The sequence below is a fragment of the Lepisma saccharinum genome, chromosome 1 (genome assembly GCF_977018435.1).
Source record: "Lepisma saccharinum chromosome 1, izLepSacc3.1, whole genome shotgun sequence".
Lineage (NCBI taxonomy): Eukaryota > Metazoa > Arthropoda > Insecta > Zygentoma > Lepismatidae > Lepisma > Lepisma saccharinum.
Genome location: NC_139229.1, coordinates 61,237,776 through 61,249,992, shown reverse-complemented (window position 1 = coordinate 61,249,992; position 12,217 = coordinate 61,237,776). Strand labels below are relative to the sequence as shown.

General features: G+C 34.9%; 2 protein-coding genes across 4 annotated transcripts in view; one reads left to right on the top strand and one right to left on the bottom strand.

The window, feature by feature from the left end:
• LOC145995417 (trans-1,2-dihydrobenzene-1,2-diol dehydrogenase-like) overlaps positions 1 to 12,217 on the bottom strand; it is a 43,806-nt gene that overhangs the window by 25,409 nt on the left and 6,180 nt on the right. Inside the window, exon 1 of one of the 2 annotated variants that reach the window (XM_083131992.1) lies at positions 3,434 to 3,483. The exons of the other annotated variant lie outside the window; for it this stretch is intronic. The gene's annotated coding sequence lies outside the window, so the exon portion shown is untranslated. Of the gene's footprint in view, positions 1 to 3,433; positions 3,484 to 12,217 lie in introns of those variants that run through there. 2 annotated transcript variants of the gene reach the window in all.
• Positions 3,775 to 12,217, top strand: part of Arf6 (ADP-ribosylation factor 6) — a 54,308-nt gene continuing 45,865 nt past the window's right edge. Inside the window, exon 1 of one of the 2 annotated variants that reach the window (XM_083131994.1) lies at positions 3,775 to 3,887. The gene's annotated coding sequence lies outside the window, so the exon portion shown is untranslated. The remainder of the gene's footprint in view (positions 3,888 to 12,217) is intronic. The other variant, XM_083131996.1, reaches the window with a different exon arrangement.

Genomic DNA, 12,217 nt, shown 5'->3' with positions numbered 1-12,217 from the left:
ATTAGTCAAGTTTTACTTTATATTTACAGCACTTACGCATTTTTGAAATTTTAAATTTGGGAACGCCAGGCCTACAGGCGTACTATAACGCTATGCCACTGGTAAAATGTGTTTTCACTATACCATACTGTTCAGTGGTGCAGGAACGTCTTTTATTTGGGGTGTACAAAATTCAGCCACACATATACATACTACGCACAGCTATACTAGCCTACTTCAAAGGTAGTATATACCTATAGGTATAATGTGAAGGCATTGGAAATATTTCATTTTAGAACAGCACACAAATTTCCTGTTTTTTTAATTAAATATTTTGCATAAATAATTTTTATTTCTTTGTTTTTCTTAGTATTTATGGCCATTTTAAAAACAGATTTTAACGAGATAACAATTCCGAAAAATATAAAGCTCTGGACCTTGTTCATGGGCTCATTCTGAATTTAACGAAACGGAATATCAGGAGTTCAAAATGTGAAAATTGCGAACAAAGATACATCTATTGATTTTTAATGAAGGGTGAGATTAAAGGGGGTGAGGAGGATTCCCCCTTCTCCTCTATCTTCAGCCATCCCAACCAGGAACAATCGTCTCTCACCAACCGGATACAGAAACCATATTATTGAATATATCATACTTATAGAGTCCACATCAGTTCATTTTAATTGTAAAGTCCCATAGCTAAGCATAAAAATATCTTTAAACAATTTATGGTGATATGTACCACATCCAATGTCTTTTAGAAGATATGTATTCGGTATTTCCTCAGACATCTATATAAGTTGTTTTATTTTTCTTTCAATCTTCGGTGGACAATATGAAGAGCCGGCCACAGTTTATTTTCGTATTTAGTGGTATTAAATGCATATATATATATATATATGCGTGTTTTAAGGTGACTTGTCAATTCCTCGTTTACATGAAAAGGTGAACTTTAATGTAAGCAAAAGCATGTGTGCATCACAGTTAAAGATTTTCGCATCTACAAAGAAAATCCAACACACATTCCCACCTCGCCGGCTTCTGTGGCGGAGTGATTAGCATATCGTTCTACGACACCAGAGGTCCCCGGTTCAAATTCCGGCCTGGGCATGGGTGTTATTCATCATATCATCACTTATCCTCATCTTCGCGATTAGCCAGAAGTGGCAAAAATGCAAAGTAAAATAAAACCAAATCACTCAATCAAACATTCCTATCTCGCTCCAAGACCTTGTGAATTCAATCAAAAATCTACCACTATCTACCAGCCGAATGTGGAATGTCATAAACCTAACCTTAACTGATTAGAAAAATCAATTAGAAGTTTTAAACATACTTTTCCTTTCCTTATACCCCCAGTGAATTGCTTTCATGCAGAAAAATTTGCAAGAAATTGAATGAAGTCTAGTCTAGATAACACAGTGCTCTAGACAAGCCAACTGGCAAACCATAGGACCTGCAGTGAGTCTCATTTATCCTGTGCATTCATTTGACTAATGTAATTTTCCTCCAGTTTGATTTTAGGGTTTAACTTCAAATGGCACTATGTTTGTGTTGCATTCGATAACAAAATTAGATTTTAAGCGATTAACGTCCAATTCTAAGTACTATATCTAATACTTAAGTAAAATTAAGTTGTCGTCCTCTGATAAAATCACAAATTGCACCCTGTTCTAATGTCTAGGAAAGGGGAACCTTTCATTTCACCTAGGAATGACATCGAGATGAGACGAGTCGAGAATTGTCACAGCCTCATCTCATCTCCTGTGTGGTGAGGTCCTTCTCGTTTTCTGTTTGTGCTTTTCTTTGTTTTGGTGTCCACTCAGAAGTTGTTAAAAGTTATTCTATGTATATTCACTTCATGGGCTAATCGGGACTGAATCTGCAGTTTAAAGTGGAATCCAAAGCACTGTGCATGTGGAACCCTTCAATTACAAGGCAAGATATCTCGTCCTGACCCACGAAATGTTTAATATAAGCAACACGTACATTGTGTCACCACTCAAAGTTTCACAACATATATGTCATTAAAGCAAAACTTTTCTTAATAACGTTTTTCTGCTTTATATCTTGTTTCGATGCTGTGAACCGTTGAAATTCAGAATTAAATCCCAAATATGTAGATTAAACCAGTCAGCACAGGCTCGCAGTTGTTACTAACTTTGAAATTACAGTAAACAAAATACATGACATTTTGAAAAAAGAAGTCAATAAATTATATGCCTGGTATGTCTGGATAAGACACACAGTAATTTAAATTTATTTTTACCAATTTCTTCAAATATGATACCAGAGATTCGAACAAGATCGTCTCGGACATAAAGTATAACCTCGCTTTGATTTTGCAGTGATTTATTTCAGTCTCGTTTCGAAATTTGAGAGGAAACACAGACTTTTCTTGTCTCAGTATCAACTCTATGTTCAAACATCTCTTGTATAAGTTTAAGTATAGTTTCCCTTCTTACAAAGTTGTGAAAATTATGGGTGATACAGGAGTACATTGTACTCCCCAAGTTGGTCTATCGTGTCTCGTCTCGTTTTTGTAAGTATTTCATTTCGGAAAATTCCATTTGAAAAATTCAAAAGAAATAGTCAGTCACATACTCTTTTGATGAAGATTTATATATTATCTTTGAATAGACGCGACCACTTTTTTAGAAATGTGTACCCCCCCTTACGCAAAGGAGCATTCATCTGGAGCGTGATTTTCTGAGAGCAAACTTTATTCGATTCCATCGTTTCACAGAAATGTTACACAATTTTCATCTCCTTAAAGAGGTTTCCTAGAACACAGGTCAATGAACTAACTACATAGTAGCAAGCACAATGTAGTATAATAAGTTTACAATGGTTTGAATTTCTGTGGTAGCTAAGTAAGATAAATTAGATATTGCTTGTAAGTTATAAACATTATAAATAAACCTTTTTTATTGAGCAAATTGAAAATATGTTCCTTTAACAGTAGCACCTTGTGCCTGTCAAATTATCTAACGGGGTACAACTGGATTTACGGATTTAGGGGGTACAGTACCCCCTCACAAATTTGAGGAGGTACAATGTACCCCTGTACCCCCTCGTTCCTGCACCACTGATACTGTTACCCTGATTTTAAAAGAGGGGGAAATGATACTCTTGTTACAAAAAAAAAATAGTAGTCAAGACGGTGGACCGACATCGACATACATTTCCAAAGCAAGATTCTCAGCAGAGCAAAGGATATCATGAAATAATGTAATTCCTTTCCGAACATTCTACATTAAAGTAATCTGGAAAAAGATGCAAATTTCGCGCTTGAAGTTTTACTAAAGCATACGAGGCGTAACTGTAAGGTTGTATTTATGAACAAAACATAGAACAACACATCTTGGATACACGAAATATGGTATTCTTATTAACAGTACTAATTCAATATATTTATGTACGAAATTAACAGTGTACATTATGCAAAACCAACCTTCCCGCCTACAGCCTGAGCATATTCCGTTATCCTTCCGATTTCGGCCATGTCGTATATGTTACAGTGGGCACAAGGTCATGAAACAAGGTGTATCAATGAGATAAATAAAATATTACAATCTTATTTCATTTCCTTTTTACAACGGCTTAAGTTAAATGAGTTTATCTTAAGCTGCTTTCACTCACAGCCATGACGCTTTTCACGTCTGTTGGTTTACGGAAATAATAATAATTATTGGTATTATTATCATTTACATTTATTATTATCTAGTGGAAGAAGATATGCAGGCAATGAAATACTTCTTCGCGAATAGCACGACATCTGTTGATGAAATTGTTGTTCAATTGTTTCTCATGTCTACGTATAGGCGGCAGTGGTGCATCTTACGTGGTGTGTAAAGTGTGTTGAAAATGTGCTGGAAGTAATATATTGAACTTTCGAATGTTGTGAGGTAAGTTGAATAAATGTTATTTGTTATGCCTATTAAATACTAGTTTGTAATCTTCAGTAATCCGATTGAAACGCGTATAGCACCTAAAGGAATTATAAAATTCATTATACGATTGGATCAGCGGTTTCAAACCGCCATGATTAACGTTGTTGGTGAACGTTTGACCGAGTTTTGACGATATGAATTTTTTCTACATAATTTAATGAAAATACGGAAGGGGTTTGACCCATTTTCTACTCGGGAGTGAAGGAAATATAACTGGAAATAGGAATTGTCTGACAGGTATTTCAGGCTGTTGTCTTATTTTTACAGATGGATATTGACGATTGTAGGTGTGGATAAGGAGGCAAATTTAGCACAAGTAAGGGTTTGGCATACAAACTAATGTTTAATACACTTGTTCACAGAAGCTGTCAGCTAAAACGAACGTATAATAAAGAACTATTATTATTTAATTCATAGCGTGCATGAACGCCGAGGACATGCTACTTTTTACACAATTGTGACTAACTTAAATTATTCTCATAACTTGCTAACGGCTAATCTCCAGTTTTGAATATAATTCTGTCGTTGAATTAACATTCATTTCAGTCCATTTATCTCAAGTATCGGATTAATATGCTCATATCGATACTTGGTAATGGTGCTTGAATGAGATGATGTGCCAATTACAGTCATTCGGTGTATGTATTATGTTTGTTATTGTAATTTAACTGAAAATAATTGACAGCATCTATAGTTGACTAGATTGAGGCACTACAGGTGTCACATATAATCTAATAATTAAATCTAAAGAATAGAACTTTCATTCATGACATGTTTTTGTTCACTTCGATGTTGATGTTCCTTACAATCAGCAAGGTGATTAGCAGACAGCATTTACAAATACGTAGTGGTGAATGACTGCTTGACAGTGTGGCATTGGTCGTACATGGAAAAGTTAGAGAATTGATTTTTGGTTATTTTTTTTTATCATGAGGGAGAGTACAAGGTCCATAATTTAAGTTTTTCATGTTAATTCCTGTTCAAATAAATTGCTACCTCATTAAGGATAGAGTTCATGTATTATTTCTGATTGTAAGTGTACAATGTAGAACCTGATCTACCCTTTTAAAGGAATATCTAGATTCAATGCGAACTAATACATGCATGTAGTTTGGGCACTGTTGGTAAAACTGAAAAGCAAATAAATATGTGAATATATGTTATGCCTTCCTGTGGTAAAGAAATCCTATTTATTCTTATTAACCATAAAAAGTGATTTGATATAAAGTAAAGAGCGAATTTACAATACCGGAAGTGTCTCCAATTTGTTTGGAATTTGGCATACTCACTGATTTTGGCCTCCTAATCACGAATCTGCAGTTGAAATTTGGCGGTCACGTCTAGAAATTGCAAAAGAAGACAAAATAAGTGGGTCCGGTCCGTCAACAGAGTAAACACCCTTGATTTATGAAGAAAACAACTACTTTTTGCAATGATTAGCATTTCAAAACCATGTTTATGATGACCCTTAATTTTTACTATACTTGCCTAACCTTACCGTGAATGGTTTGTGGGGCAAACATTTTTTCCACCTTATGCAAGATGCCATTTTCTCAAATGCAAATCAACGTTCTATGCAACAGGTAGCGAACTTCACGGTACTAGTTTACTATCCTTCGGACACATTTATTTATTTTTACAGAAGAAACTATTTACTGTAATAAGTTCCACATCGAACATCGGGAAGGTGTTTTGTGTGATGTGGGTTTAATAGCTGAAATTCATGTTGTTTGTTGAAAATTAATTCTCCGACGGAGAATAGCTAGCCCCACGAACCATTGGCGCGAGGATAGGTTAGTTCTGTTAGGTTAGGACACATAGTTAAAATTTGGTGTCGTGTTAGTATCAGTATCTAGAAATTGGAAATAATTGCGAACCATTGGCACTAGCCCCACGAACCATTGCCACGTGGTTAGGTTAGTTCTGTTAGGTTAGGAAACATAGTTAAAATTTAATCAAAACAACGTTGATACACCTTCAGGAATGTTCCGCGAAGCAGATACGTAAGTGATACGTAAGTACGAATGTCAAAATTGACGAAACGAAAAAAATTAGAGGTGTCCGAAGGATAGTAAATTTTTACCATTTCGCAATTTCTGGAAGTGACCGCCAATTTTTAACTGCAGATTCTTGATTACGAGGCCAAAATTAGTAAGTATGTGTAATTTCAAAGCAATCGGAGATACTTCCGGTATTGTAAATTTATACGTAAAGTAAACCAATATTAGGCCTACCACTTGATTTCCGCTCACAAACATTGGATGGCACTTATTTATAAGAGTTATTTATTTCAAGAACAGTGACAGGCACATCAGCCTCTCAGATGGCACAGTGGTTGCATCAATACCTGTAATCAAGGGGTCGGTGGAGGCTCATACTGGTTCGGATCACATTTTAAACTGTAGAACCTTACTGTGCATAAAGTAGACTTAAAACACCAAATCAATCAAGTGACAGACACATGTTCACATGAAGCTGAAATTTTTATCACTGACAGTGAAATTTGTTTTCAAATCAGTACAGGGTCATTCCATGTCAAATGATCCATAAATAAAATTTCAGCATTTATCCTAGAGTTTATGTAAACTCACAAGTGAGACACTGTGAAGCAAGAATAAAAAGCCATGAATTGGCATTTTTTTAAATTTTAATTATATCCAAAATTATATATAGCTAATTATAATACTGCTATGATTACAATGTTATGGAAGCACTAAATTTAAAAACTTGTTATCTTTTAAATACAATTTCCCACGAACTTCTGTGGGGGTAGGCAAATAGCATTTAATCTGTTGTATCGCAACATCAGTGCAGGAAAAACATAATAAGACAACTTACCATTCCCCCCCTCTCAAATACTGAATGCAAATTTTGCTATCTTGCATGCAATTACAATACCCAAGATAATACAATGGTTTGACTAAATCTGCTAACTTATTGTCTACTAACTTGGATTTATATTCAACAACTACATATTTTTCAGTACACTCTTCAGTAGTCATAACTTCTTGATCAGTAGTCTTAATGTCCATTCATACTGATGCAGGTGCGACTTACTCACCTAGTATAAATTATCAGTACAATATAAAAAAAAAAAATCTTATAAAATACCTAAAAGTACTTAAGTTGGTGAGTATATGATTTCCATAAAACTACGTTTCGATGTATCTTCTCCCTTCATCAGGTAGATCGGCCGGAGCATGAAAATTAGGTGGGGGAGCATGACAAAGACATAAAAGTAGGAACCCCAAGAACTGGACTATGAGAACACGTGATAGAGGAAGAACATAAAATTCAGAAGCGAGAAATAATGAGAGTTGATCATAAACTATTAAGTAGGAATGCATACGAAGCAGCGTATATCTGTAAAGGGAGGGATAATAAACTAAACAGAGAGGACGGGAACATTGATGAAAAATGGATTAATATGTTCAAAAGGTGGGATACAACAAAGGAAAAATCTGCTTCCAGATCACCCTGGCTGTGATCAACGCATCTTGCGAAATAATATATTTCGAGCTAGATAGGACATAACCCAATGGAAGCGGGGGGGAGGGGGGGGCACAGGGAGTAAGAGAAAAATACACCGCACAACTTCCGGCATTCCATGAGAGGCCTCTTTAGACAGCTGTACTGTGTTCACAGAGTCACTTCTGGAAAAGGTTTTTATTGTGTTTTAGAGTTTTTGTGGATTTTTGCATCAGGATTCTAATGTAATGGTAGGAATAAGGCACCTACAAATGTTCAGCTGTCTTAAATCACATTTTAACCTTTTTATCCATTTTTACCATAACTCTTGATCCATGTCTTGTTTGACGAAGCCAATGGCATAGCCTATCTACCTGATGAAGGGAGTAGATACATCCCGAATCGTAGTTTTACGGAAATCATATACTCACCAACGTAAGTACTTTTAGGTATTTTATAAAAGATTTTTTCTTTTTATATTGTACTGATAATTTAGTCTTAATGTCTTCACATTGAACTTTTTCTTGTTCGTCCTGTTCAAATTCCTTAATGGTGATCTCATTTTACTAAATATATTGTTGCTTCCGATGTGAACATTGTGTGTATGTTCTTTATGGTGTAAATTGTCTTTTACACTGTGTTTACAGTGTAAACAACAGCAACAAAAATATCATGTCACAACCGAAACACTTCGTGTCATAACTGTAACAGTATGTGTGTAACAACTGGACAAAATAGCATTTTTGTTTATATTATGTTTGCACACAAGGCCACTATTACTTTTGATTATATTACACGTGTTGCAAAACAATACTGAGTACAGAATCTGTTTTATTTTAATTGAAAGGTTAATTTTTGTTATGGTTGTGACATGCTAATTAGTTTTTCTAAAATGAATGTTATTTACCGTTAAAGTTGAGGCTTTCCAATTCCTTTCATAAAAAACACACCACCTATGTCCCTACCAACTTAGAAGATCAAGTCGGCCATTTTGGATTGCATCACTTGCAGAAAAACATGTTGCAAGATCTGCATCTAATATGACAATTTAAAAATGTCAAACAAGCTTTCACACATATAGCCATTTCTTGATTTCATTAATCTATTTTTTTTTTTTTTCTATATTATTGAAGTAGAGATTCCATGCTTTAATTTGATACATAACATGTGCATATTAAAAATTACTTATTTTTTGTTTGGTATCGCCACTTCTCAGGATTTGCCCTGGACCTAACCTAACAACGTAGGTATTCGTCGAGTGGCATCACGACTAGGGTGACCAGACATCCCTTTTCAAGTGTCTGTCCGGCGTCCGGGCAGATTTTTAAGAAATCTGTAAATGTCCTCCTGTCTTTGGATAGAGTATAGCATCGACCATAGCAAATGTGCTGCATAGAGAATGCTTCCACACATAACGATCATTATTTAAGGCATATCACTTGGGGATGCGTTAAGTATTCGAACAAGGCTCACCTAGCATCTGGGAGCTGAACACTATCACTTTCCCAACTGAGTCATTAGTAGGGTGCGGATTTATGGACACTAAAAACCTCTGAAATAAGCACGAAAATAGGCACTTAAAACTACACTATAAATTTATAAAAGGTATGAAAATAGGCACCCTAAAATTTAAAAAAAAAACATTAAGACAGACAATCAATGTGAACTTATTTCAATTTTCTTCTTACAGTGCACAGTTGTACTGTATTAGCACTTCAGTTTATGCAGAAAAGTGAGCAAACGATTAACAAACTATTAATACTCAAAATTTACATTTGCATAGAATCATCAATTAAAGTAATTCTCACAAGAAGAGTTTGTGCCAATGACTGTGTGAATTTAAACAATTGATGAAAAAACAATTTACACCATTGTAAGAAAAAAAATATTTTATACAATGTTCCAATTGAGACCCTCAAATCTGTCGAATACCAGATTTCAGTCAGTACAACATAAACAAAGCCTTCCATCCTTCAATGTAGGGAAAGCTAAAGCAATGTAAAAAAATCTGAAGTATGCAAAAATTGCAGAAGAGCCATTTTTTGGCATGATAAAGCAAAATAGGAATTTATAGGCACTATAAAATGAGTTTTCAGACTAGAAACCCCATGAAACTAACTTTAAGCACTAAAATATGTTTTGCTACAAAAGAATATAAAAGGCAAATAAGCAAAATTCCGCACCCTAGTCATTAGAGTTGGAAGTGGTTGGAAAAAAAATGAGTTTTTTCCGTGGCTTTTTTCGCAAAAGTATCTCAAATCAATGAAAATACAGCAGTTGGCAGTATTTTTCCTCTTCCATGGGTTTAGTTTATCTCCCTACTGTAAAATAGACCTCATTTCTAAAGACAAAATACAATTTACAATATGAAATTCCTTGCTACACATAAACAGTGTTTTCAACAAAAAGGTGGCTTTTTTTAAATGGGCGGTTCTTTCCGAGTGTTATCTTCATAATTCTTTAGGCTTATTAAATCTATCTATGTAGTATAAACATATTTACATAACTACAGTAGTTTTGTATGTGTTTTTAATAGAACCTAATAGTATGATATGATTTTCAAGGTTTGAATTTGTTATAGGAACACGTACATGAAGTCGAGTGCAAATGCCATCGCGCATACAGCATACACACTTGTGCTACATTTTACCTACACTCGCCATAGATAAGTATCATCCCGGCTTTTTCAGAGTTTGAAAATACTATTTTTTCAGCAGCATTACTGTCGTACGTACACTATCACAAACGTCTTGTTAATTAGTGTACTTTGTTACGCCCTTGCATTATTTGAGAAAGGAATATATGTATTAGGTGCAAAGTTTAAAACTTATCATTCACTAAAACTCACAAAATTCATAATATTTTTTTATTAATGCTTTTTAGTTTGTAGAAGTGCAGTTGTTTATTAAATATAATAATTACAATAATAACCACCATTACCAACCAATTATACACTGTCACTGGCATGAATGTCTCGAATGAGACACATTCCAGATGGCACCTGTTATGTGCACCAAGTGCATTTTGCCTCCTAATTACATTATATTTGTTTTTATGAACAAAATAAATAAATATTGGGAACATCCTAGGAAACAATGTAATTTATTTTCAAACAGTTGAAAAATCTAAAAAAGAGAGGTTGTGGGCCTGCAAGCCTCTCCCCCTCCCCTATCGGTAAGTTAAAGTTAAAATTGTATCTGAACCATTATGCAATATGTGTCCACTGGGATTGGCCAATATCTGTCTCTTGGCTGCTACATCATGTCAATTTCTTTTAGCTAGTTGTAAAATATATCACTACAAACCTGTAAACTCATAACAGTAATTTCAAGTGATATAACTCTAATTGGTAAATAGCCAAATTTTCAATTTTTTTCCCCCAAAAAAGCCGGCTTTTTTGCAACTCTACTAGTCATTAGTATTATTCTAACTCATTGCTTCGCCCTCTGCAACGGCTGGAATTCACGCACTAAATTATCTGTGCAGTTCCTTTTTGATTGATTGATTTGGTTTATTTTACTTTGCTTTTCTGCCACTTTTAGTTAATCGTGAAGATGAGGATGAGCGATGGTATCATGAAGGGGCACTCTCAAAGAACACCCATGCCTAGGCCGGGATTTGAATCCGGGACCGTTGGCGTTCTGGCACGATGTGCTAACCACTCTGCCACGGATGTGTATATTCTATAATGATCTTGCAAGAAAATATCCAGCTTTTAAAGGATGGAAGAAACGAATTTGAGATAAAGTGTAAGGTGGCTCTTACTCTCCCCTACTGTTGAAAGAGTGCTAGAAATGTTTGTGGCATTAAAATCATATTTCTCTACCCAATCTAAACTACCCACGATTTTAATTTGTTTTTTTGGAAATAAGTTACAGCGAATTTTACTTTTTACATTTGCATTCACTTGTAAGGATATTTCGTTCTAATATCCAAGAATTAGAAAAGGAGTAAAATTCTGTGCTTCAAATTGAAGATATTCTTTGTCATTTGTTAAATAACAGATTAGAAGGTTCTTTCTTTGCTTAAAGGTAAGAGGAAGTTATTGAAAGAGATCACCTGAAGAGTATATGTGAGCAAAATGTTAGTAAGATTTTTTATATTGATTAAGTTATGAGTAATGGCAAATGTTTTGCCAGTTTTTGCGGTGTCCTCTTTTTATGGCTTTGTCCTCCTTTGACGCCATGCTCTGTCCTCTTTTTTGAAAGTACGTGTCTGGTCACCCTAATCACAATGCAAGGTTGTCCTCACGTGCACAATGCTTGGACAGCCTGGTACTTTGAAAGTAATTTAATGATCATATATTTGTGTTATAAATTACACACAATCACACAAGAAAATAAATATGAAGACTTCACGTGTGTTTTACTTACGTTTCTGGCACATATGTCCTCCTATTTGTATTATTACAGTAAATAAATGATGGAACACAGATAGCTTTGCTTGAACGATTTTAATGTGAGAAATCATTTCTATCCTGTTCATGGTATTTTGAATATGGTGTCATTGATTCCACTTACAACTATTTCTTTCCCCTCCATTCCAAGTTCAACAACCTTGTAATCAAGGGGTCCCAGGTTCGATACCAGGTGGAGGCAAATAGTGGTTCGGATCCCACTTTAAACTGTAGGTCCAGTTTCAAGTAGCCTTACTGTGCATAAAGTGGACTTAAAACACCAAATCAATCAATCAATCACACCAACCACATGCAGCAGCCCCACCAAAAACACTGAAGTTTTCACATGAAATTTAAAATGAATTGCAATAAAGCGTGGATGTTCTAAATTTAGAATGCAACAAAGCATGGCTTTTTTGCC